The sequence below is a fragment of the Mirounga angustirostris genome, unplaced genomic scaffold (assembly GCF_029215605.1).
Source record: "Mirounga angustirostris isolate CCGP_5_RB_7025 unplaced genomic scaffold, mMirAng1.0.hap1 SCAF_8, whole genome shotgun sequence".
Classification (NCBI taxonomy): Eukaryota; Metazoa; Chordata; class Mammalia; order Carnivora; family Phocidae; genus Mirounga; species Mirounga angustirostris.
Window position 1 is genome coordinate 22,220,205 of NW_026991716.1, and position 20,094 is coordinate 22,240,298.

Sequence of the window (20,094 nt, forward strand, 5' to 3'; positions counted from 1 at the left end):
AGGGCAGACATCACAGGGCTGTTAAAAGGACCAGGAGACTGTTCATTCTCCCTCCTGCTTTGTCTGCTCAGTCCTTCCATTTGACATTCACCATGGGTACTTGCCTCACTATTAAAGCCTTTAGCTTCAGAACTTCAACTATGCAAACAAATGTGCTTGTCATATTCAGGGGAAGAGGTTACAGAGAGGAAGAAGAAAAACCACCATACAGACGAGGCAACACTGAGGTTTAGATTTCAGTCACACAAGAGAAATCAAGAAACTCAAAATTAATGCTCCCCTGACAACCTTAAATCTCTACTCTGTGCATATGGATCATAATGAGAGTTTTATTAGGATCACGGTTGTGGCAAATACACACTCCAATCATGTACCACAACTAACACTGAACATTCTTCCTCTGAAATAACAAATTTATATTCAAATTCAGAGATAATAATGCAAAGCCGTAATTTTGTATGAAACTGAATTTTGATCCCGCACTATCTCTGGGCTCTCAATACAAATCTCTAAGCCTCTATGGCTCTGGACCCGACCTGACTATTGCATCAAGGTCACAATCTCTATAAACACATTTCTGTGCAGCTATAAGAGAAGGGAAATGTGGGCATATGGGGAAAAAAAAAAAATCCAAATATAGATCTATTGAGGGCAAGGGGGAATGGGGGTAGCAAAACAAGTGCCCCAAGCTCGGTCCACAGGGTGTAGTGGAAAGGACACTACAGCAGGACCCAAGGGACCAGCTCTGAGTTCCCAGTCATCATCCACTATCTATGTGACCTTGAGGAAGCCACTTGGCCTTCCTGGGCTCAGTTTCTTCATCTGTCAAACAAGGAGGTCCCGTTAGATGATGTGGGAGGTAATACACAAGAGCCAGAGATCTTTTCCGGGGTGCCTGGGTGGCTCAGTCAGTTAAGCGTCCAACTCTTGATTTCAGCTAGGCATGACCTTGGGTTCCTGGGATCGCACCCCGCGTATGGCTCTGTGTTCGGTGGGGAGTCTGCCTGAGGATTCTCTCTCTCTCCTTCTCCCTCTGCCCCTCCCCCTTCTCTCTCTCTCAAATAAATACATAAATCTTCGGGGGGATAAAAAAGAGATCTTTTCCAGCATCACCTTTCTTAGGTAATTTCTCCACCAAAGTTTCTTCTTCCTTTACCCCTGTGAGGTCAGCTGTGGATTTTACAGACACACTCACTCTTATGAGCACAAGACCTGGCAATCCTGTTACTTAACCACAGGGCTTTGGTACAACTCCAAGGACCACCGGATACAGCATTCATTTCCCTCACTCAGTCCGTCAGTCAGTCAGTCAAAAGACACAAAGCCACCACAACATACATAAGATACAAAACAATGTGCTAGACAATCCAGGGGACAGGTATAAAAATTAATGATTTTAAAAGGTACAGTCTCTACTGTAAGGTACTTAGTGTTTACAGTCCAATGGGAACTAAAGAACTGGAGAAAATTGTAATGGCAAAGATCTAGAACAAATTACTAATTAATCAAAGTAGCTTCCCCACTTAGCCCTAGATGTGACCTCAAAACCCCTCTCAGGGTACCTGGGTGGCTAAGTAGGTTAAGCGTCTGCCTTCGGCTTGGGTCATAATCTCAGGTTCCTGGGATCGAGTCCCGCGTGGCTCCCTGCTCAGCTGAGAGCCTGCTTCTCCCTCTCCCTCGGCCTGCCGATCTGCCTACTTCTGCTCTCTACCTCTCTGTCAAATAAATAAATAAAAAATCTTTAAAAAACAAAACAAAACAAACAAACAAACAAAAAAACCCTCTCAACATAAGCACTCCATTCTGCATCTGAAAGACTGCAGTTACCAGGTGAGGGTATCTTTGCTGCCCAGGTTAGGCAAACCAGTGAGCTTTTGAGGTACTTCCAAAGCCCTCCCCTCTGCCTGTCCTACTAGCCTTCAAAGTCCACCTTCACCTCTAAATGATTCTCAAAAAGGGGAGGGCCACTAAGAACCTCGTTCCAGTGGCTGAATGTTCTTATTAATTAACCTTTGCCAATTTTTTTTAATTTTTAAAATTCCAGAAACAGGAAATATATATAACTTGCTTTATTCCTTGTCTAACACACTGTGATATAAAACACTGAATTGGACGAGTATTATATTGGCATTAGACACCTAGTATCTTCCTATTAACAAGAACGATGCATAATGTCATCGCAGTTTAAATCAATACACACATGAATCAGTGAGTTTTTTGAGTGCGCACATGCGTACACACACACACCCTCACACACACACCCTCACACACACACCCCCTCCTGTCCTACTGTGGGAGGCTGTAGCCCTACTCCTGGCAGCCCCCCTGGGAAACAAATGACATGTGACGGCACTGTAAATCGGCTCCGCTCCTCTGGAAAGCAATCTGGCAATATGTTTTCGGAGCCATAAAATTGTTCATACTCTTTGACCTAGTAATGCCACACCTGGGACTCTCTCATAAGAATCTAATTCAAAATATGGAAATAACCACCGGCACAAAGATATACCTGACAGTATTATTAATAATTGTGAAAAGCTGGGAGCGATGTATTTGTCAACAAGAGAGTTAAATCATTAATGGTATGCAACAGAATATTATGCACCCATTAAAATGGTAATGATGGAGATTACGTACCACTAATGGGGAATGCAGATAGAAAACAAATACAAACATGTAAAAATCACTGCAGAAAATGATAATCACTGTTTTAGGATGGTGAACGGGCCTGTTTTTTCCCTTTCTATTTCTTAGCTTTTTGTAATATAGTTCTGATGCTTCTATCATTAAAAGAGAATCTTTTTTAAAAAGTGGAGGGGCACCTGGGTGGCTCAGGCAGTTAAGTGTCCGACTCTTGATTTTGGGTCAGGTCATGAGATTCTCTCTCTCTCCCTCTGCCCCCGCCCCCCTCAATTCTCCCATTCCCTCTCTCTCTCTCAAAAATAAATAAATTTAATTAAAGTTTTAAAAAATAAAAATAAAACAATAAAAAATGGAATGCAAGCCTCTGATCATAAGGATAAAGAGGAGAGGGGCCACACCAGAGAGCAAAGTCTGCCCTCTCACCCCGGGAGGAAGGGGGCCAGAGGCATTTCTCATTGCATGACAGGCAGGAAGCCGTGAGCGGAGAACAACTTCATGGGGAACCACCTGGAAGTGTCCCATATTGTCAGTGATCGCCAAGAAATGGGCAGTGCCCACCAGCTAACCCCAGTCAATTCCCTCCATTACGAACATCCTGAGGCAGAGAATTCCCCAAGCACACCACACCCGTTGTCAGGTTAGTTCTCTGTTAAAGAGATCTATATGGGGTCACATGAGACTGTACAATCATTTATATTTACTTATAAAGTAAATAAGCATGGATTTTCACATTTAGAGCAATGAGGATTGTCTGTGGCAAGAAATGCAATAATCAGAAAGATGGGGGGAAGAAAGCAGAAACACCTGTCACTTGTGGTGAGACAGAGGAGGTGGCACCAGGGGTGTGTGTCTCAGAGACAGGAGTCGACGTGAGGGCAGGACTGGCCTCTCCTGGGCTCACTCAGGGATGAAGGACGCAGGTCAGGAAGAGTGTTCAGCCCCAACACACTATTAATCACCAGATGGAAACTGATTTAAACTCGGAGCCACTTAATCCCACATGCAGTTTCAGCCCTGTGTCCAACCTGGGGACCAGCCCACACACAGAGATCTTAGGGAACTCTAGTCCAATTTTAAACGGCCAACACTGAGTGAGACTCGTAGGTTCCCTGCCTTGCAGCGCTTGTGTTCTTACCGTCATCCCTTAGCCAAGCACCGCTTTTATAATGCAGTGTCAACAACCAAATGCTCACCTCCCCTCTGTATCTTAATTTCTGCTCCAAGGCCCTGCCCCGGGAGGCTGCAGAGCAATGGACTTAAAATTCAAATTATGTCACCCTCCTCTCTGTCAACCTTGGGAAAATTACCTAATCTCTCCAAGCCTCAGTTCCCTCATCTTTAAAATCTATACCTATGCCATGAGGTCATTATAAGGTTCGAAAGAAATAATGGATGTAGGGGCGCCTGGGTGGCTCAGTCAGTTAAGCATCTGACTTCGGCTCAGGTCATGATCTTGGGGTCCTGGGATCAGGCCCCGAGTCGGGCTCTGCACTCAGCGCTGACACTGCTTGTCCCTCTGCCCCTCCCCCCAGGAGCCCCTCTCTCAATTCAATAAATAAAACCTTTTATTTTTAAGAAAAAAGAATGAACATAAACCACAGTATCTGATCCAACAGAACGCTAAAACAAAAGTTTGCTACACGTGCCCTTCTGTTCCTCAGCTACGAGCACCATGCCTGTCTCACCTTCATCCACTAATCCTATCCACTAAACATGACAGCATCCCTCCTGCTAAATCTTCCTTATCCCAACCACGCACCTGTACTCAGCCTGCCTTCTGGAACCACCACACCATCCAAACCGAGACACTCTCATTTCTGAGCCATGATCTGACTCCATCTCCCTACAAGTGTAACACCTCAGATACAGAGGAAGCACACAGCCATCCTTTCAAAGTTGGGGTACTGAGTCCACACTGCCTGCATTCAAAGCCCTGTTCTTTCATTTGTTAGTTAATGTGACCTTGGTCAAGTTACTTAAACCCTCCGTGCCTCGATTTCCCCATCTATAAAATAGATGTAGAACAGTGCCTACCTCGCTAAGCCTGCTGTGAGGACCAAGTATATGAATAAAACTCCGAGAGCTCTGTCTAGCACCCAGTAAACAGGTACCTTTTTAACTTTGACTCCCCATGAGAGTATTTAGGCCAGAGGTATTTGGCTAGGTACATATGCTATCCCATGTTAGCAGACAAGTCAAACATCTTTGCTCCTCTTAAGCATTAGGGGAGATTTAAGTAGGCTTTCTAGAGCAAAGCCTTGCTATCCCCAGTGTGGTCCACAGACCAGCATCAGCATCATGTGGGAGCTCATCAGAAATGCAGATTCTCAGGCCCCACTTAGCCTGACTGAAATGGAACCTGCATATAGTGGCCCTTCCCCATATCACCATAATATAGTATTTGATTCTACACTCCCTGTATGAAGATGCCACCAACTATCATTGATGGAAGAGAACCATTTCTGAACTGTTCCTCTTAGAAATGCTGCTGGCTTTGAAAGACCCAGAAGTGGCACTGGGCTGGGCTAGAGCTAGGAGGGGCTGCCAGAACCTCCTCCACAGAACAACTGGCTATGTTTTTAAAGAGAATTTGCTGGTACCTTGTTGCCTTTCCATTTCAAATATCCAGCATGTTAAAAACTAAGGCAACAGAAAAGTAAGCGCTGCATTGTTATAACCCTTGACCTTTTCTTAGCTAATGTGTAACTAATCAGCCCCTGGAGGTCAACAACTAAGGAAAAATTACAGGGAACGGGATAGGGAAAACAAATGAGAGTACAGAGCAGAAAAATCATTCCAACTGATCCAAGAGCCCCTTCAAGTCCTTCCGAGGGGAAGCGGGGAGAGCACAGCCTTCATTTTCAAAGACATCAGAAATGACCAGATGCCCTTGCCTTCGATCTAAGCAATCAGGTTCCCTCATCCATCAGTGCCCTCATTCCACCTCCACCACACCTGTCACCAAGGTAATTAAGAGGAGAAATCCACACTAATGTGAGAAGAAAGCCACCTCCCCAGTCCACTCCCCATAACTATTATAAAATTATCTAAATGTGAAAAACAGATCAAACCCAAATGTGCCTCTCTTTGAAAAAAACAAAGAGGATAAATGGCAGATGTCCTTAAGAGAATTTCCTTGTGTCACTCTGAATTAGCAACTATGTATGATTATAAATAAACATAACATTATTTAAGCATGTACTATGTATATTCATAAGTACATACACATATACATGTACAAACTTCTCTGCTCTGCCTATATCTGAAAGGTTTTGGAGTGGGTCAGGAAGTCCTTGTCCTCAACTACCAGAGTAACTCAAACATTTTCTACCCTTAAGTGGGGTCTCTAAGAGATACACAGCAGGAAAACAGCCATGGATCATACATCCTTTCTTTCTGTTTCAACTGCTGACAGAGCTCTCATAAACACACAGAATACAAACAATGACAAAGTTAGAAAATTCTACATCTAAACGCTCATTTTTAAAACCAAACCAAAGCGAAGAGAATACTTGCTTCCCCAAACTCCAAATCTCATCTCTGAACTTTGATGAAGTTTCAACCAAACAATCTTAAAGCCACAGTCCAACACAGGAAAGATGATGCCAGATCCGTCACTGCCCTTTTAAACATACTCAAGGGGCGCTTGGATGGCTCAGTCGTTGGGCGTCTGCCTTCGGCTCAGGTCATGATCCCAGGGTCCTGGGATCGAGCCCCGCACTGGGCTCCGTGCTCGGCAGGAGGCCTGCTTCTCCCTCTCCCACTCCCCCTGCTTGTGTTCCCTCTCTCGCTGTGTCTCTCTTTGTCAAATAAATAAGTAAATAATCTTAAAAAAAAAAAAAAAAATACTCAAACGACCCAGGAGGGGCTAGGACAAAGCATTCCTCTAAACCAAACTCCCTCAGACTGACTATGTGGCTTACTCAAAGATACAGTCAGATTTCCCAAAGTAGTGATATGGCTGAGGGTTTAAATGCACAGGAGGGCAGGCGCTATAGGTAGTGAGGGTCTAAATGAGAAGCCTTCCAGAACTGCAGAAATGTCAGCTCCAACATCATCGCAGCCTTCACTTTATAAAATCAAACTGCCATCAGAATAGTGACCTGGAGCTTGCACTGAAATCTTGGAGAACAGTTGTCTTTCCTCTATATTCCTAAATTTAAGGTCCTGAAGGGTAAATACGATCTGTCCTCTACAGCAACCAGCACTGTGTGAATATAAAGACATACTCCATAAAGATATGGAAATAATTTTCAACCACAGATAAACAAAATAGAAGAGATTCCCATTGTATGTGAGAAATATATTCCAGCAATCCCCGCTGATAAGGACAACCAGAGAAAAGACCTCCTGTATCCTCTGTGGTGGTAAAAATCTTAATGAGAGCTCAAAGAACCAGGTAGTCAAAAGAAATTAGAGCAACAATCTTACACCCTGACCATACCTTAGAATTATCCATAAAGTTTTTTACAAATCCCAATGGCCAGGGCACCCACCAGACCTGTTACATCAGAATCTCTGGAGGCAGGCTTCAGGCATCATTACATTTTCAAGCTCCCTAGGTGGAGTGCAGTGTACTGAATGAGAGATAATTCTAAAGATACCTTCCAGATCAGAAAGGTCATCCTTGTTGATTGTGGGCCCCTGATACAACTGGACCAGGAGTCTTTGTCTGAAACCCACACCCGGCTGGGGAGGCACTTGAGGCCATGCACACCCAGGCCCCCAGCCTTAAAGTGCAGCACAAAAGTCACCCACCCAGAGGGCCTGCCTGGATGAGCAGGGTCCAAGAGGCCCCTGGGTCTGTATTTTCACAGGGTGCCTCCCTGGCAGCGGTATGAGAGGCCCTGGAGACAGGCTGCGACATGAGCTGACACACAGGCCGAGCTGAGCCGGCCGAGCTAAGCCAGCCTCACAGAGGAATGGCACTTTTTTCAGAATGCCACAAAGCCCCGTGGTGACTACTCTCTGAGGGAGAATGCACACCCTCTTAACAAAACACACACGGGGATGAAAAAAATAAGTACATTTCCTAGCTGTTGCTACTCTGTTAATAAAGCTGGAAAACTCACTCTATCTGAATAAAAAAAAGTCCTCAATGTTTACCATTGATACTCTCCAAGTTTCCCCCAATTTAAATCCAGCTTGAGATCATTTTGCTTGGTTTTATTTGAAAGCAAACTTCTGGCAGGAGTAGGTAGAGTGGAGATGTAGAAAAAATTCATACTTATTCAAAATATTTAAAGGCAAATTTTACCCAAGAAATCTGAATAAAGAGAAAATCGAACATATTGCCTACATTTCCTAGAATAATATTTTAAATAACAGAACAGTTTAAAGCATAAATTTAGAATGGCAGGAAAAAAACCATATAGAGATATTCAAAAATTAATTCTTTCTACAATATGTGGATTTTTTTAAAAAAACATTTTTATCAAAAAAAAGAAAAAAGAAAAGAAAACCAACCACTAAATCTAAGAGCGCTTAACAATATGAACTCTGCAGGCAAGCTGCCTGGGTCTGAACCCAGGCTCCAATACTACATTAGGCATAGTGCCCTTAATCATGTCTCTGAGCCTCTCTGGGCCTCATCTTCCCTGGATATCAAAGGTTCTGAGTTGGACTGTAGGGTTCAAATTCAGATCTGTACATGTTAGCTGTGTGAGCCCATTTAATCTCTCTGCACCTCTTTTCCTCCTCTGTAATACTAACGAAAGAATAGTACCTACCTCCTATCTGGAGAAATTGGAACCCTGGTGCACTGCTGATGGAAATGTAAAATGGTGAAGCCGCTGCAGAAAACAGTATGGCGGTTCCTACAAATATTAAATAGAATTACCACATGAGCCAACAATTCCACTTTGGGGTCTATACTCAAAGAATTGAAAAGCAAGATCTCAAACATATTTTGCTGTTCATAGCAGCATATTTACAATAGCCAAAAGGGGGAAGCAATCCAAGAGAACATTGACATACAGTTGGACAAAATGTGGTATACTCATACAATGGACTATAGTTCAGCCTTAATAAAGAAGGAACTTCTGACACATGTTACAACATGGATGAACCTTGATTACATTACTCTGAGTGAAATAAGCCAGTCACAAAATGAAATGACACACGCTGTATGATTCCACTTATATGCTATCCTTAGAGTAGTCAAATTGACAGAGACCCAAAGCAGAACAAGGGTGGTTGCCAGGGGCTTGGGATGGGGGGGTTGGGGGGGCGTGGGAGGAATAGGGAGTTAGGGTTTAATGGGTGCTGAGTTTCAGTCTGGGAAGATGAAAAAGTCCTGAGATGGATGGTGGTGATGGTTTACACAACAATGTGGATGTACTTAATGCCCCTGACCTGTATACTTAAAAAACGGTTAAGATAGTCATTTTTATGTCTTATACATTTTGCCACAAAAAAAATAAATAAATAAGAAAGAATAGTCCCTACTTTCTAGAGATGTTGTAAGGATTAAATATACGTAAAGTGTTTAGAGAGTGCCCAGCACAGAGTAAGCCCTCCATAAATATAAGCTACTATCTTATTTTCCTGCCTTTGTAGCCCCTCCAGTCCCTATTACTGTGTTCTACAGAAAGAGATGCTCGCTGACGAGATTCCGATCCTCCCCCTTGGAGCTGTATACCTTCCTCAATGAGACAGTTCCAGCCCAGGCCTTCCTTCTAGAATAAATGCTCCTTTGGGACAAAACTTCCACTGCAATTGGATAAAGAATCCACCTAATTTCTGTAGTCTTCACACATAAAACTGAGATGACCACATTAAAAAAAGTAATAATAATTTTATTGTCTTCATTTCCTAAATGGTTTGTTAGGAATTTTGCCTCAAAAATGGGTTCATGGGGGGGCACCAGGGTGGCTCAGTCAGTTAAGCATCTGCCTTCAGCTCAGGTCATGTTCCCAGGGTCCTGGGATCGAGTCCCACTTCAGGCTCCCTGCTCAGCGGGGAGTCTGCTTCTCCCTCTCCCTTCTTCTGCTCTCCCTCTCACTCTCTCTCTCTCTCTCTCAAATAAATAAATAAAATCTTCAAAAAAAAATTGATTCATAGGCTAATACTATCATATGTGTCTGAAAAAAGAAAGAAGGAAATTCTCCCTGCTATTCATAAATATTCTTTCACTTTTTATCACAACCAAGACTATTTTACTTTTTGCTTGATCATTTAAAAAACCTATTAGTATGAAAATTTCCAAGCATATACAAAAGTAGGGAGTTCAACTAGCTCCCATATAACCAGCTTAATAACCAACATTCACCTTTTTGACTCTGCCAAAGACTACATTCTCTCCCCAAAATATCAGAATAAAAGTGCCACAACCAGCTACACTGAAGCCATGTTCAACCATAACAATCACCATCATCATCATCATCACTGTTTTTCTTTACTTTTAAAAGTTCTTTTCTGGGGGGCACCGGGGTGACTCAGTCAGTTAAGCAAACGACTCTTGGTTTCAGCTCAGCTCAGGATCTCAGGGTCATGAGATCAAGCCCCGCATTGGAATCCGCTCAGCACAGTCTGCTTGAGATTCTCTCCCTCTCCGTCTGCCTCTCCCCACTCGCGTGTGTTCTCTCTCTCCCTCTCTCAAATAAATAAAATCTTTTTAAACTCCTCTTGTATCTTCTTAACTCCTTTCATTTTTTCCTTTGAAACTACAAATAATTTCAATACCTACCTTGCCAAGATTATTGTGAGGATGTAATATACATGAAAACGCACAGCCTGGTGTCTGACACGCATTAGTTTCCGGAGAAAAATTAATGCTCCAAAACCACCATCTCACCCTACTCCAAGACAAAAGACACCCACACATATGTTCTCCATTTTGCATCCCTTCCTTTGCCATTCCCTTCCTAACACTGGTGCTTGCTTCCTTCCTACACCCCTGCCTCCTTCTAAACCAGAGATCCCAAACACACACAACTAATCATAAATCCAACAATCTAGAAGACCCCAAATATAAAAGCGAATACAGAAAATAAATAAATTGAACTGATAAGTGTAATTTAACATTTAGGGTATGAGTCCCTAAATTAAAAATAAAAAATATACCCAATTTAGTGCCTGTATATGATTTAACAGAAAAATAAGGCAAGACACTACATTGTAAAGTATCACACATGGGAATTCCTAATGCAAGTCATTCCTCTGTGGTGTGTGTGTGTGTCTATATTTTAAACATTAACTCTTTTTTGATGATCCAAGAAGTTTTAAATGCTGATGAGATTTATTTCCTTGCAGTACTTTTTGCCCATGGCAAACCTGCCATCTCTAATTTGTTTTAAAAGGAATTGTAATCACCCAATCAATCGTACTCTCGACCTTCAGCCTTCACAGTCACTTTACTGTGGTCAAAACTAGCTCTAAAAATTCACGTTGTAACAGTTCTATTGTCCTCAAGCTCCAAAATGCCAATGACAGGAATATAATTTGAGGAAACCCTCTGGTAGACGAAAAAAACAGCACATGGAGTTTCCAATTTGTCTTCTACCAGGATTCTTTAAATAAAAGTGAATGTCTATGATATTATTAAGTAATAACTTTTCCTCCACTAGGATTTAAAGACTTATAAATCACCCAAGTTTCTATGCAGTGAAACTAGTTTCTTCATCATAAAAATCACATGGCTCACTCTTAGTTTTAAATAATGTATCTTTCTTTACGGGGAGGTACAGAATGACCAAATAATAATCCTTCCAGTTCTTTTTTTTTTTTTTTTAAGATTTTATTTATTTATTTATTTGAGAGAAAGAATGAGAGAGAGAGAGCAGGAGAGGGGGGAGGGTCAGAGGGAGAAGCAGACTCCCTGCCGAGCAGGGAGCCCGATGCGGGACTCGATCCTGGGACTCCAGGATCATGACCTGAGCCAAAGGCAGTTCGCTTAACCAACTGAGCCACCCAGGCGCCCAATCCTTCCAGTTCTAACCTCCTCCCCTGCTAGCATACACTTAATCTTCACTTCATTGGCATCCATCTTTCTCACTTGTATCCTACTTCAACAGAAAAGGGAGCTTTCTTCTCACCTAGGCCAAAGCATTATTGTGTATTCATTTCAGCATACAAAATGCTCAAATTTCTACAAGCACCCACAACCCCATCCAGCTACGGTCCCCTCTACCCTTGTCTTATCTCTTTATTTCTCAGGAAGGCACAGAGGCTTAAGCATTAAACCCGCTTGTCTTCATTTTCTCAACCCAATGAACTCTAGGTTCTCTGTCCATTGGAACTATTTTCAGTAGTGTCACCAATGGCCTCCCATTTACTCAATCCAGTGGCCACTTTTCAGTGCTTATCTTACTTGAAGTCTCTGTAGCATTTGACACTGTTGGTCACCTCCTCTTCCAAAGTGTGTGCCTTCCCTCAGTTTTTCCACCCTTCTCCTGACATTCCTCCCACCTCTTTGAACACTCCTACTCATTCTCCTACAAGGACTCACGTCCTCCAATCATCCCTTAGCAGTCAGTGACCCCATCTTTGGCCCTGTTTTCTTCCCTCTCTACTACATACCCTTCCTTGGTCCCATCTACTTTTGAATATCACTGACTTCAGTTACCAATGATATGCCAAGGTCTGTCAGATCTCTATATTTCCACCCCCAGTCTCCCTCATGAGCTCTAGTTTACACATTCAGGACTTCACCTGGGCATTGCCCAGGCACCTTAAACTCAATACATCCAAAATCTAATACTAGCTTATGCATTTCTATATGGGGGAATGCTACCAACCACCACCTGATTATTCAATCCGGAAAACCAGAAGGCATCCTTGAGTCCTTTCCCTTTATTCCTGATACCCAAGTAATTGCTAGGCCCTACTGCATCTAAACTACAAATCTCTAGGATTTGTGCCTCCCTCTCTCCCCCATCTCCTCCACTACTGCTAGTTCAGGCATTCCTCATTCCTCACCTACATTACCAAAATACACAAAAGCAGTACTCTACCTCTCCCTCTCCCACTCTCCCTGCTTGTGTTCCCTCTCTTACTGTCTCTCCCTCTCTGTCAAATAAATAAAATCTTTGAAAAAATTTAAAAAAATGAAATTCCAAAGATAAAAGAAAGAATCAAGGTTAAGCAGCAGTGTTTTAGGCTAGATAAAACCAAGTTTCTTGTATCAGATCACATTAACAAGAATGAACTTATCAAAATAACTAGGCATCTGGCAGGTAAATACTAATCAAGCTCTTTTCCCAGTGAACACACACCACACCATGAGGGTTTCTACACCTGTCTCTGAAGTGTATAAAAGCGAGAAGGCTACAAATAGATTCTTATATATTGTATATGCTCTTGAGGAGACATCTGGAAAGAAATGTTCCATAAGACTAGCACAGTACTTCCGTTCCAGAATTGTTTTAACCCACCTGTAGGGGGATGAAAGGGAATATTACCAACTAAGTTGGATCTCATTAACCAACCACAGGCCACCAAAACAAGACTATGCCAACCTAGAGCTTTTGTAGTTCAAGTAGAAAAAATGAACTACACTCTACATGAGCACATTCTGCTTGAAAAACTCCTATTTCATTTAATCTGGGCTGTCTTGTTTTCAAACTTTAAAATTTTAGAAGTAAATACACTGTGCATAAAAATTTTAAGTAGCCAATAAAATGACTTTGATGCTCTTTTCTCCAAAGGAATTTGCAATCCCAGTGGTAACTTAATGACAATCAGTGAGATAATACATCTTATGTCCCCAGAACACGCCAACTTTGTATAGAAAGTCTTCTACTTAACTAGAGAAAACTCTGTACAAGAAAGCATAATTTACGGAGTATTACTGCCCAGCTCTGTCCCACACAAAGTCATTTGACATAATTTTGGTGCAAAGTAAGTAAAAGAGGGTTAAAAAATCTGTTGGCAGTCCCAGATTTCTAAGTATGATACAGATATACCAAAATTCAACTTTCCTTCAAATCCATGTTGTTCAAGGATCAACTCTATTTAACAACGATCTTGAAAACTAGAACTTCTGACTAGCTTCTAAAAAGGAGCCAAGCACAAAGGAACACATTTAGTCCATTTTGGATTTTCCCTGATGTAAGAATTCAAACCCGTGTCTGGTTTGGTAACTACACAAGCAGTCTATCATTCCAGTCTTTAAGGCATTGGTAGAAACTATGGAATATTCAAACTTTTAAGGATTAAAATTCAAACATGATCCCTTCTCCTTTGACTTAAATCTGGAATTTGGTTCGTGTAATATGTCAAATGTGTCGTCAGATATTTTATTAAAATTTTCTTACATTTTTAAGAATAACTCAGTTATTGCTGTTTAAATGAATGAACCATCAAAATTCTCCAGCTCTAAGTGCGTGTCAATTGTGAAGAAATGTCACAAATGGGGTAAATATACTCTACAATAGTAATACTGAAAGTTAAACATCTTCAGACTTAAACCTAGAATAAATGACTTCGACACTTTTGCCACCTCCATGGGACGTAATAATGATGACTTTCCTGTGACTGTCAGTTATATATTTTAGGCTATGTATTACATATATTGTCAAAATTTCTCCTTGCATGTTTAAATGTCAGTACAATGCCTATAATCTATTAGTAAAAGTTATTTATTATAATGTAGGGGGAAACAAGCACTATTATTACACAGACACCATATATACAGATAAGTAAAACTGTACAACTTTACTCAATTTTTTTTTTACATTTTCTTTTTTTATTTTATTATGTTATGTTAATCACCATACATTACATCATTAGTTGTAGTTTCATTTACTGTGGAAGAGAATAAATACACATATCGGAGGTTTATATACATCTATAATAACAGTAACTCTGAATTTATCTGAATGCTTCCTACAAGTAGTTCAAAGAATTTTAAGTATATATTGGTCTTACAACTTGCCTAAGATTAGTACCATCTTGATGAAAGAGCAAACAGACCCAGTAACTGTGTTGCTTAAAATCAGAGGCAGTGAAGCAATGGCACAGACTGACCAGTGCTATCTTCTCTCCCCTGTGAATTAAAAACCAAGAGAGTGGAATTTTCCTTCCTCCGTCTTTTAAGAGTATGTTCTAAAACGCCATGGAGGAGAACATAAGTTGTACGAGAGCAGGGACTTTCGTCTACACCACCCCCATGCCTACATATGGCCAGCACCTGCAACAGTACCCACACCAACATCACAAACGGGAGAATCAGGCTACACATAGTCAAAACCACAGGTCATGCTGTGTCTTCAAATGGCTGTCATCAGATTCTGTAGTGTCAGCAAACGTAATTGGTGCGGAGAGTTCAGAGCACAGTACAGGAGGTCAACCTGGCCCTCAATAAGCCAACAAAAAGGCACCGTAAGTGGCTTCAAACCACTGACTAGAAACATCAGAAGAAGAGAGCAAAGATTCAGGACAGATGGTTGGACAAGATATGACAATCACTGGGCTCAGCACAGATGGAAAAGCAAAACTCGGAGGAGAAAATGTTTGTCACCCAGTCAAAACTATGACATTGCCAACGAGCAAGGAGAAAGAACATCTTGGATGTGGTGACACTCCCTGATAAATACGAGGAGGGCTCTGAGAACAAGGCCGTGTGGGTGGAAGAAAGAAAACAAGACTAGGAAGACAGAAAATATTATAGGAGAACCAGACAGATACCCACAATTGGGTCACATATTAGAAGTGAGATATTCTAATAAGCGAAGGGCTCTGTGGCCACATTGCTACTCATCCTTATCCCCTGCCTTCAGAAGAGTAAACAGCTTTATAATTTCCAAAAGTGTGGCCATAAAGCACCTACTGAGAAAGGGGACTGGAACCACATGAACTGGGGTAAGCTCCTTGTCTTGAAGAATTCCCCATCTGTACTAATGGTGTTTTCTGGAAAAGGTTTCCATCTAAACGTTCATATAAACAGAGCCTTTTCTGATACAGAATTGGTGGCATACTATAAAAGTCCTACGAAGAAGGAAATGGCATTGACCGAGTGTAGGTCCACTCTAGAAGATTCTTTGCCTAGGATGAAGGATGGCTAGGAGGTGGGAAAGCACAGAGGAACAGAAAACTGAATGTCCCCATCCGTCGGCTTACATCATGCCCAGGGCAGGCTGATTTCAGAGACAGAATTTGTCAGGTTCTTTATGTAAAGATACCAGCTTACCAGGCAGCTCTCCACAGAGACAAGGTACAAAGTCAGACCCAGAGGCCACAAGCACAGCCCTTCTTCCCCGTTGGGTCCGACAAGATTCAGCTTTCCCTACTCAGGGTTCACAAGGGTCTGAAAAATTCTGACTCTGAAAGATTTTCAAGCAGTACCAGAATTAATCTGGCAATTATTTAACATGTGAAACTATTCTTTCTCTCTCTCTCTCTCACTCTCGCTCTCTCTCTCATACACACACACAAACATATATGCTTTATACATAATTATATAGTTTATGGACTATATACTTACAAGGACTATAAACATACAATTTATGGACTATATAATCTTATATGTTATATACTATAAACATAATTATATATACTACATTCTTACATACTTTTGTACACGTACTATTACATTATACGTGTGTATGTATATAATATGTACACATATACATCCTCATACACATACACTTATTTTCTACATACAGAGTGACAGTGGGCAGGACCACAGGTAGGGAAAAAACACTTTATATTCTGAATAGAACTATAAACTTCTGAATATCTTCAAGAAAAGCACGGTATATAAGTGAACATAGACAGTAAATCAGATTATAATTCTATTTATAAGCAAAAGGAAAGGTAGTAGTGTACCCTCATCGGAAATAATCAACCCAATGTTCTCTTTTAAAATGTACTAATGCAAGCCTACAGAAATTACAGGTTATCTAGGAGAATATAAAGTGCCTGGAAATCAAGTATTTAGTGGAAAAGGAACAACAACAACAACAAAATTACCTTGGAGAAGAAGAGATACAAGGCTAGCTACCATAGTACTTGAAATGCTATCATGCAAAAGGAGGTATAGATGTGGCTGCGGCAGGTGCATGAGAGCAGGAACCAAGAGGAGAGAGGAAAACGGAAGAACCATATCCCCCGTATGTGAACTTTCCTAACAATCAGGGCAAACAACTGGAGGGAAATAGCCCGTGAAAAGGAGCAGCACTCTGAGACTGTGAGGACTTCTGCAGAGGGCTGGGGGGAGGACGGCCTCCATCAGGAGGGCTGGGGGAGCTGCTCACAGGGTGCACAGTGGCTCACTGCCCCCCACACACAGCTACTATTGCTGAGAGAGATGCTCACAAGGCTTAAATGCTTTGAGTGGCACTGGGAGACATTAATTCCTTCTCTACCTGTCCCAACGCTCCTGAAAACCAAACTGCTAAGAGAGAACAAAAGAGTAGCCTTCCCTGAATGACAACAAAAAATGTACTTGCAGATGGAGCCTTATATTCAAGGACTAACTGTGAACATCTACGACATGCTAAGATTACCCCTTGATGGTCCTCCATGCCCTCTACACACTTCAACAATCTATCAAACGTGGCCGAAAGCAGGATCGTGCTAATACAGATAGACACGTTAAGAAAAATGTTCAGAGAACTTAAAATGTCTGTTCTCCTCAAGAACAAAATGCCACCTTTTTCATTAACCCAGGCCTCATGTTCTTGCACCCGACGTTTCTCCTCTCAGAGTCTCTCTGGATCTTCCCATCTTTCTCTTCTTCTGGTGACTGATTCCATCAATTACCTCCTAGGCAATGCTCCCATTAGCCTCCTTGATTCTTGTATCTGATGCTTCTCACCTTTCACTACTTCCTCACCTCAAACAAATCAGGCTTCCCTTAACTTCTTTACCCCTTCACCTTTTCAAACAATGTCTTTTTCTCCATTACATCAAGTTTCTAGAAAAAGGACTCTACATTTGAGCCTGCCTTCCTTGTCCCCACTTTCTCTCCTAGCTACTCAGCTTCTCAGGGCCTGGCATACAGCAGGTGCTCAGTACATGCCAGAGCCAGGATCAATATGATAATGGTAGATGTTACAATGAACAGAAGCAAGTGTATCAAGTGGAGAAGCTGATTTGGGGTGAGAGTGAGGAATGAGTTTCTGACACACCCTGTGTTTGTAGTAATGGTGGGACATGCAGATGAGCATGCCACGTGATATATGAGAGATCGGTCCACATTAGTGCTGATGTCAGGCTTGAAAGAAGGTCAAGGAGGGAGGCTCTGGGCAGACAGATTCTCCTCTGAGGAGAATTCATCAGGGAGTGGAGGGCTCAGCTCCTAGTATCACAGAAGCGAAGAAAGGAGAGCATTTTAAGGAGATGAGGTAAGGGTGTGAAATGCCACCACTAAGGTGAACAAGATTAATGACTGTACAAGAGATGAGGGGTAACTGAACCCGAAGGAGCTGATCAGTGATCTCTGAAAAGCTATTTCAGTGATGAATAAGATACTTATGGATTGTACGCAAAAATCCCAAATAATACATGAACAAACAGAACCCAGAAACCACTAAAATACTATTCCATGGCCAAAAGGGGTGGTGGGTGCCTGTCATGCATAGGATGCAAGCAAGGATAAATCAAAATAGAAAATCTGTCCTTCAATTTACCCTATCACCAAAAAATCAGCCTCCCACATGCTCAAAAGGCATTTCAAAAATTTTAACATTAACTCTTCATTAAAACAAACTCTTAAAAAATGGGAATAAACACCTATTGCCTTAATATCATCCCAAAAAATACATCAAAACTCCAGAATTATTATTTATGAGAAACCACTATAAGCATTCCATGAAAGCCCAACTTCTGAATAGAGAAATGGGAATCAGCTAGTGACAGAAAGTTTCCCAAAAAGGAATTATAAATGCCTCTGAAAGTTATAAAAAGATGCTCAATCTCACTCAGAAAGAAATGCAAATTAAAGTGACAATTAGATTTTTTAAATCTACAAATTGGGAAAGATTATATTGTTTGATATCATACTATTATGAGGATCTAAGAAATAAGCAGTGCTGATAAAAACTCTATGGAAAACAAGTGCAATATCATCAACATTTAAAATGCACATCTCCTTTCATTCAGCAATCCCACTTGCAGTAATTTCAATCTACAGATATACTTGTTGGCATGTGCACAAAATAATGCATGAACAAAGATATTCACTAAACAATTTGTAAGAGCCAAAGACAGGAAATACATTTCTATTAATCAGGACTAGCTAAATAAATTAATAATAAGGCAGGTCTTTCCGAAATCTTGCCATTTGCAACGATGTGGATGGAACTAGAGGGTATTATGCTGAGCGAAATAAGTCAATCAGAGAAAGACATGTATCAGATGATCTCACTGATATGAGGAATTCTTAGTCTCAGGAAATAAACTGAGGGAGTGCAGGTGGTGGGAGGGATGAGGTGGCTGGGTGATGGACACTGGGGAGAGTATGTGCTATGGTGAGCTCTGTGAATTGTGTAGGACTGTTGAATCACAGACCTGTACTTCTGAAACAAATAATACATTATATGTTAAAAAAAAAAGATAGTAGGAAAGGAAAAATGAAGGGGGGGGGAGAATAAGGCAGCTCTACCTGTATTGACATAAGATATCTCCAAGAAATATTGTTAAGTGATAAAAACGAGGCATTAATTACCATACAGGGTAATTTTTAACACATTTTAACAGGAATATAAACATAGCTAATGTATATACACACATATATAAGAAAGTATATAAGAGGTTATAAGAGCTGAGGGACAGACAGAGAAGAGAGGCTTACTTTTCTAATACATGCATATATACTTTTGAATTTTATTTGATATGCATTACAACCTAGGAACTTAATGATCACTCTTGACCTTCCTACTCTGCTTCATTTAATCTGATAAGGCCTGTGAATTCTATCTTCACAACATTTCTGCCATTTTGGCCCTCTTATCCACTCCCCGCAGAACCGACATTATTTAGAGACCCTCATTATCTTTCTCCAAAATAATTAAACAACCTTTAACCACCTTCCACCTAAAATGATTACCTTCTCTGATACAGCTTATGCACTATGCTTGCACTTACCTTTCTTTTTTTTTTTTAAGATTTTTATTTATTTATTCATGAGAGACAGAGAGAGAGAGGCAGGCTCCCAAGGAGCAGAGAGCCCGATGCGGGACTCGATCCCAGGACCCCAGGATCACGACCTGAGCCGAAGGCAGACGCCCAAACGTCTGAGCCACCCAGGCGCCCTGCACTTACCTTTCTAAAGCACAACTTCATTAGGCTTCAAAAGACCTGGACAATACTTGGCCTATCCCAGTACTCCCCACAAGCCCAAACCCCTTCCTCCCCAGGGACTGCACCCCACACTCCAGCTGACAGAAACTGCTCACAAGGACTAGAACTAGAGCTGTTTTCCCTACCCATCAACCTAAATTCTGGTGGTCTCCTCCACCAGGAATGGCCCATCTCACTTATGTCTCTCCTCCCCACCTGCACCAGCTA

General features: G+C 41.5%; 1 protein-coding gene across 16 annotated transcripts in view; it reads right to left on the minus strand.

Moving 5' to 3' along the window:
- FARS2 (phenylalanyl-tRNA synthetase 2, mitochondrial) overlaps positions 1–20,094 on the minus strand; it is a 617,893-nt gene that overhangs the window by 556,374 nt on the left and 41,425 nt on the right. For 9 of the 16 annotated variants that reach the window (XM_064597221.1, XM_064597219.1, XM_064597213.1 and 6 more), the window contains one exon: positions 8,373–8,459. The exons of the other annotated variants lie outside the window; for them this stretch is intronic. The gene's annotated coding sequence lies outside the window, so the exon portion shown is untranslated. The remainder of the gene's footprint in view (positions 1–8,372; positions 8,460–20,094) is intronic. 16 annotated transcript variants of the gene reach the window in all.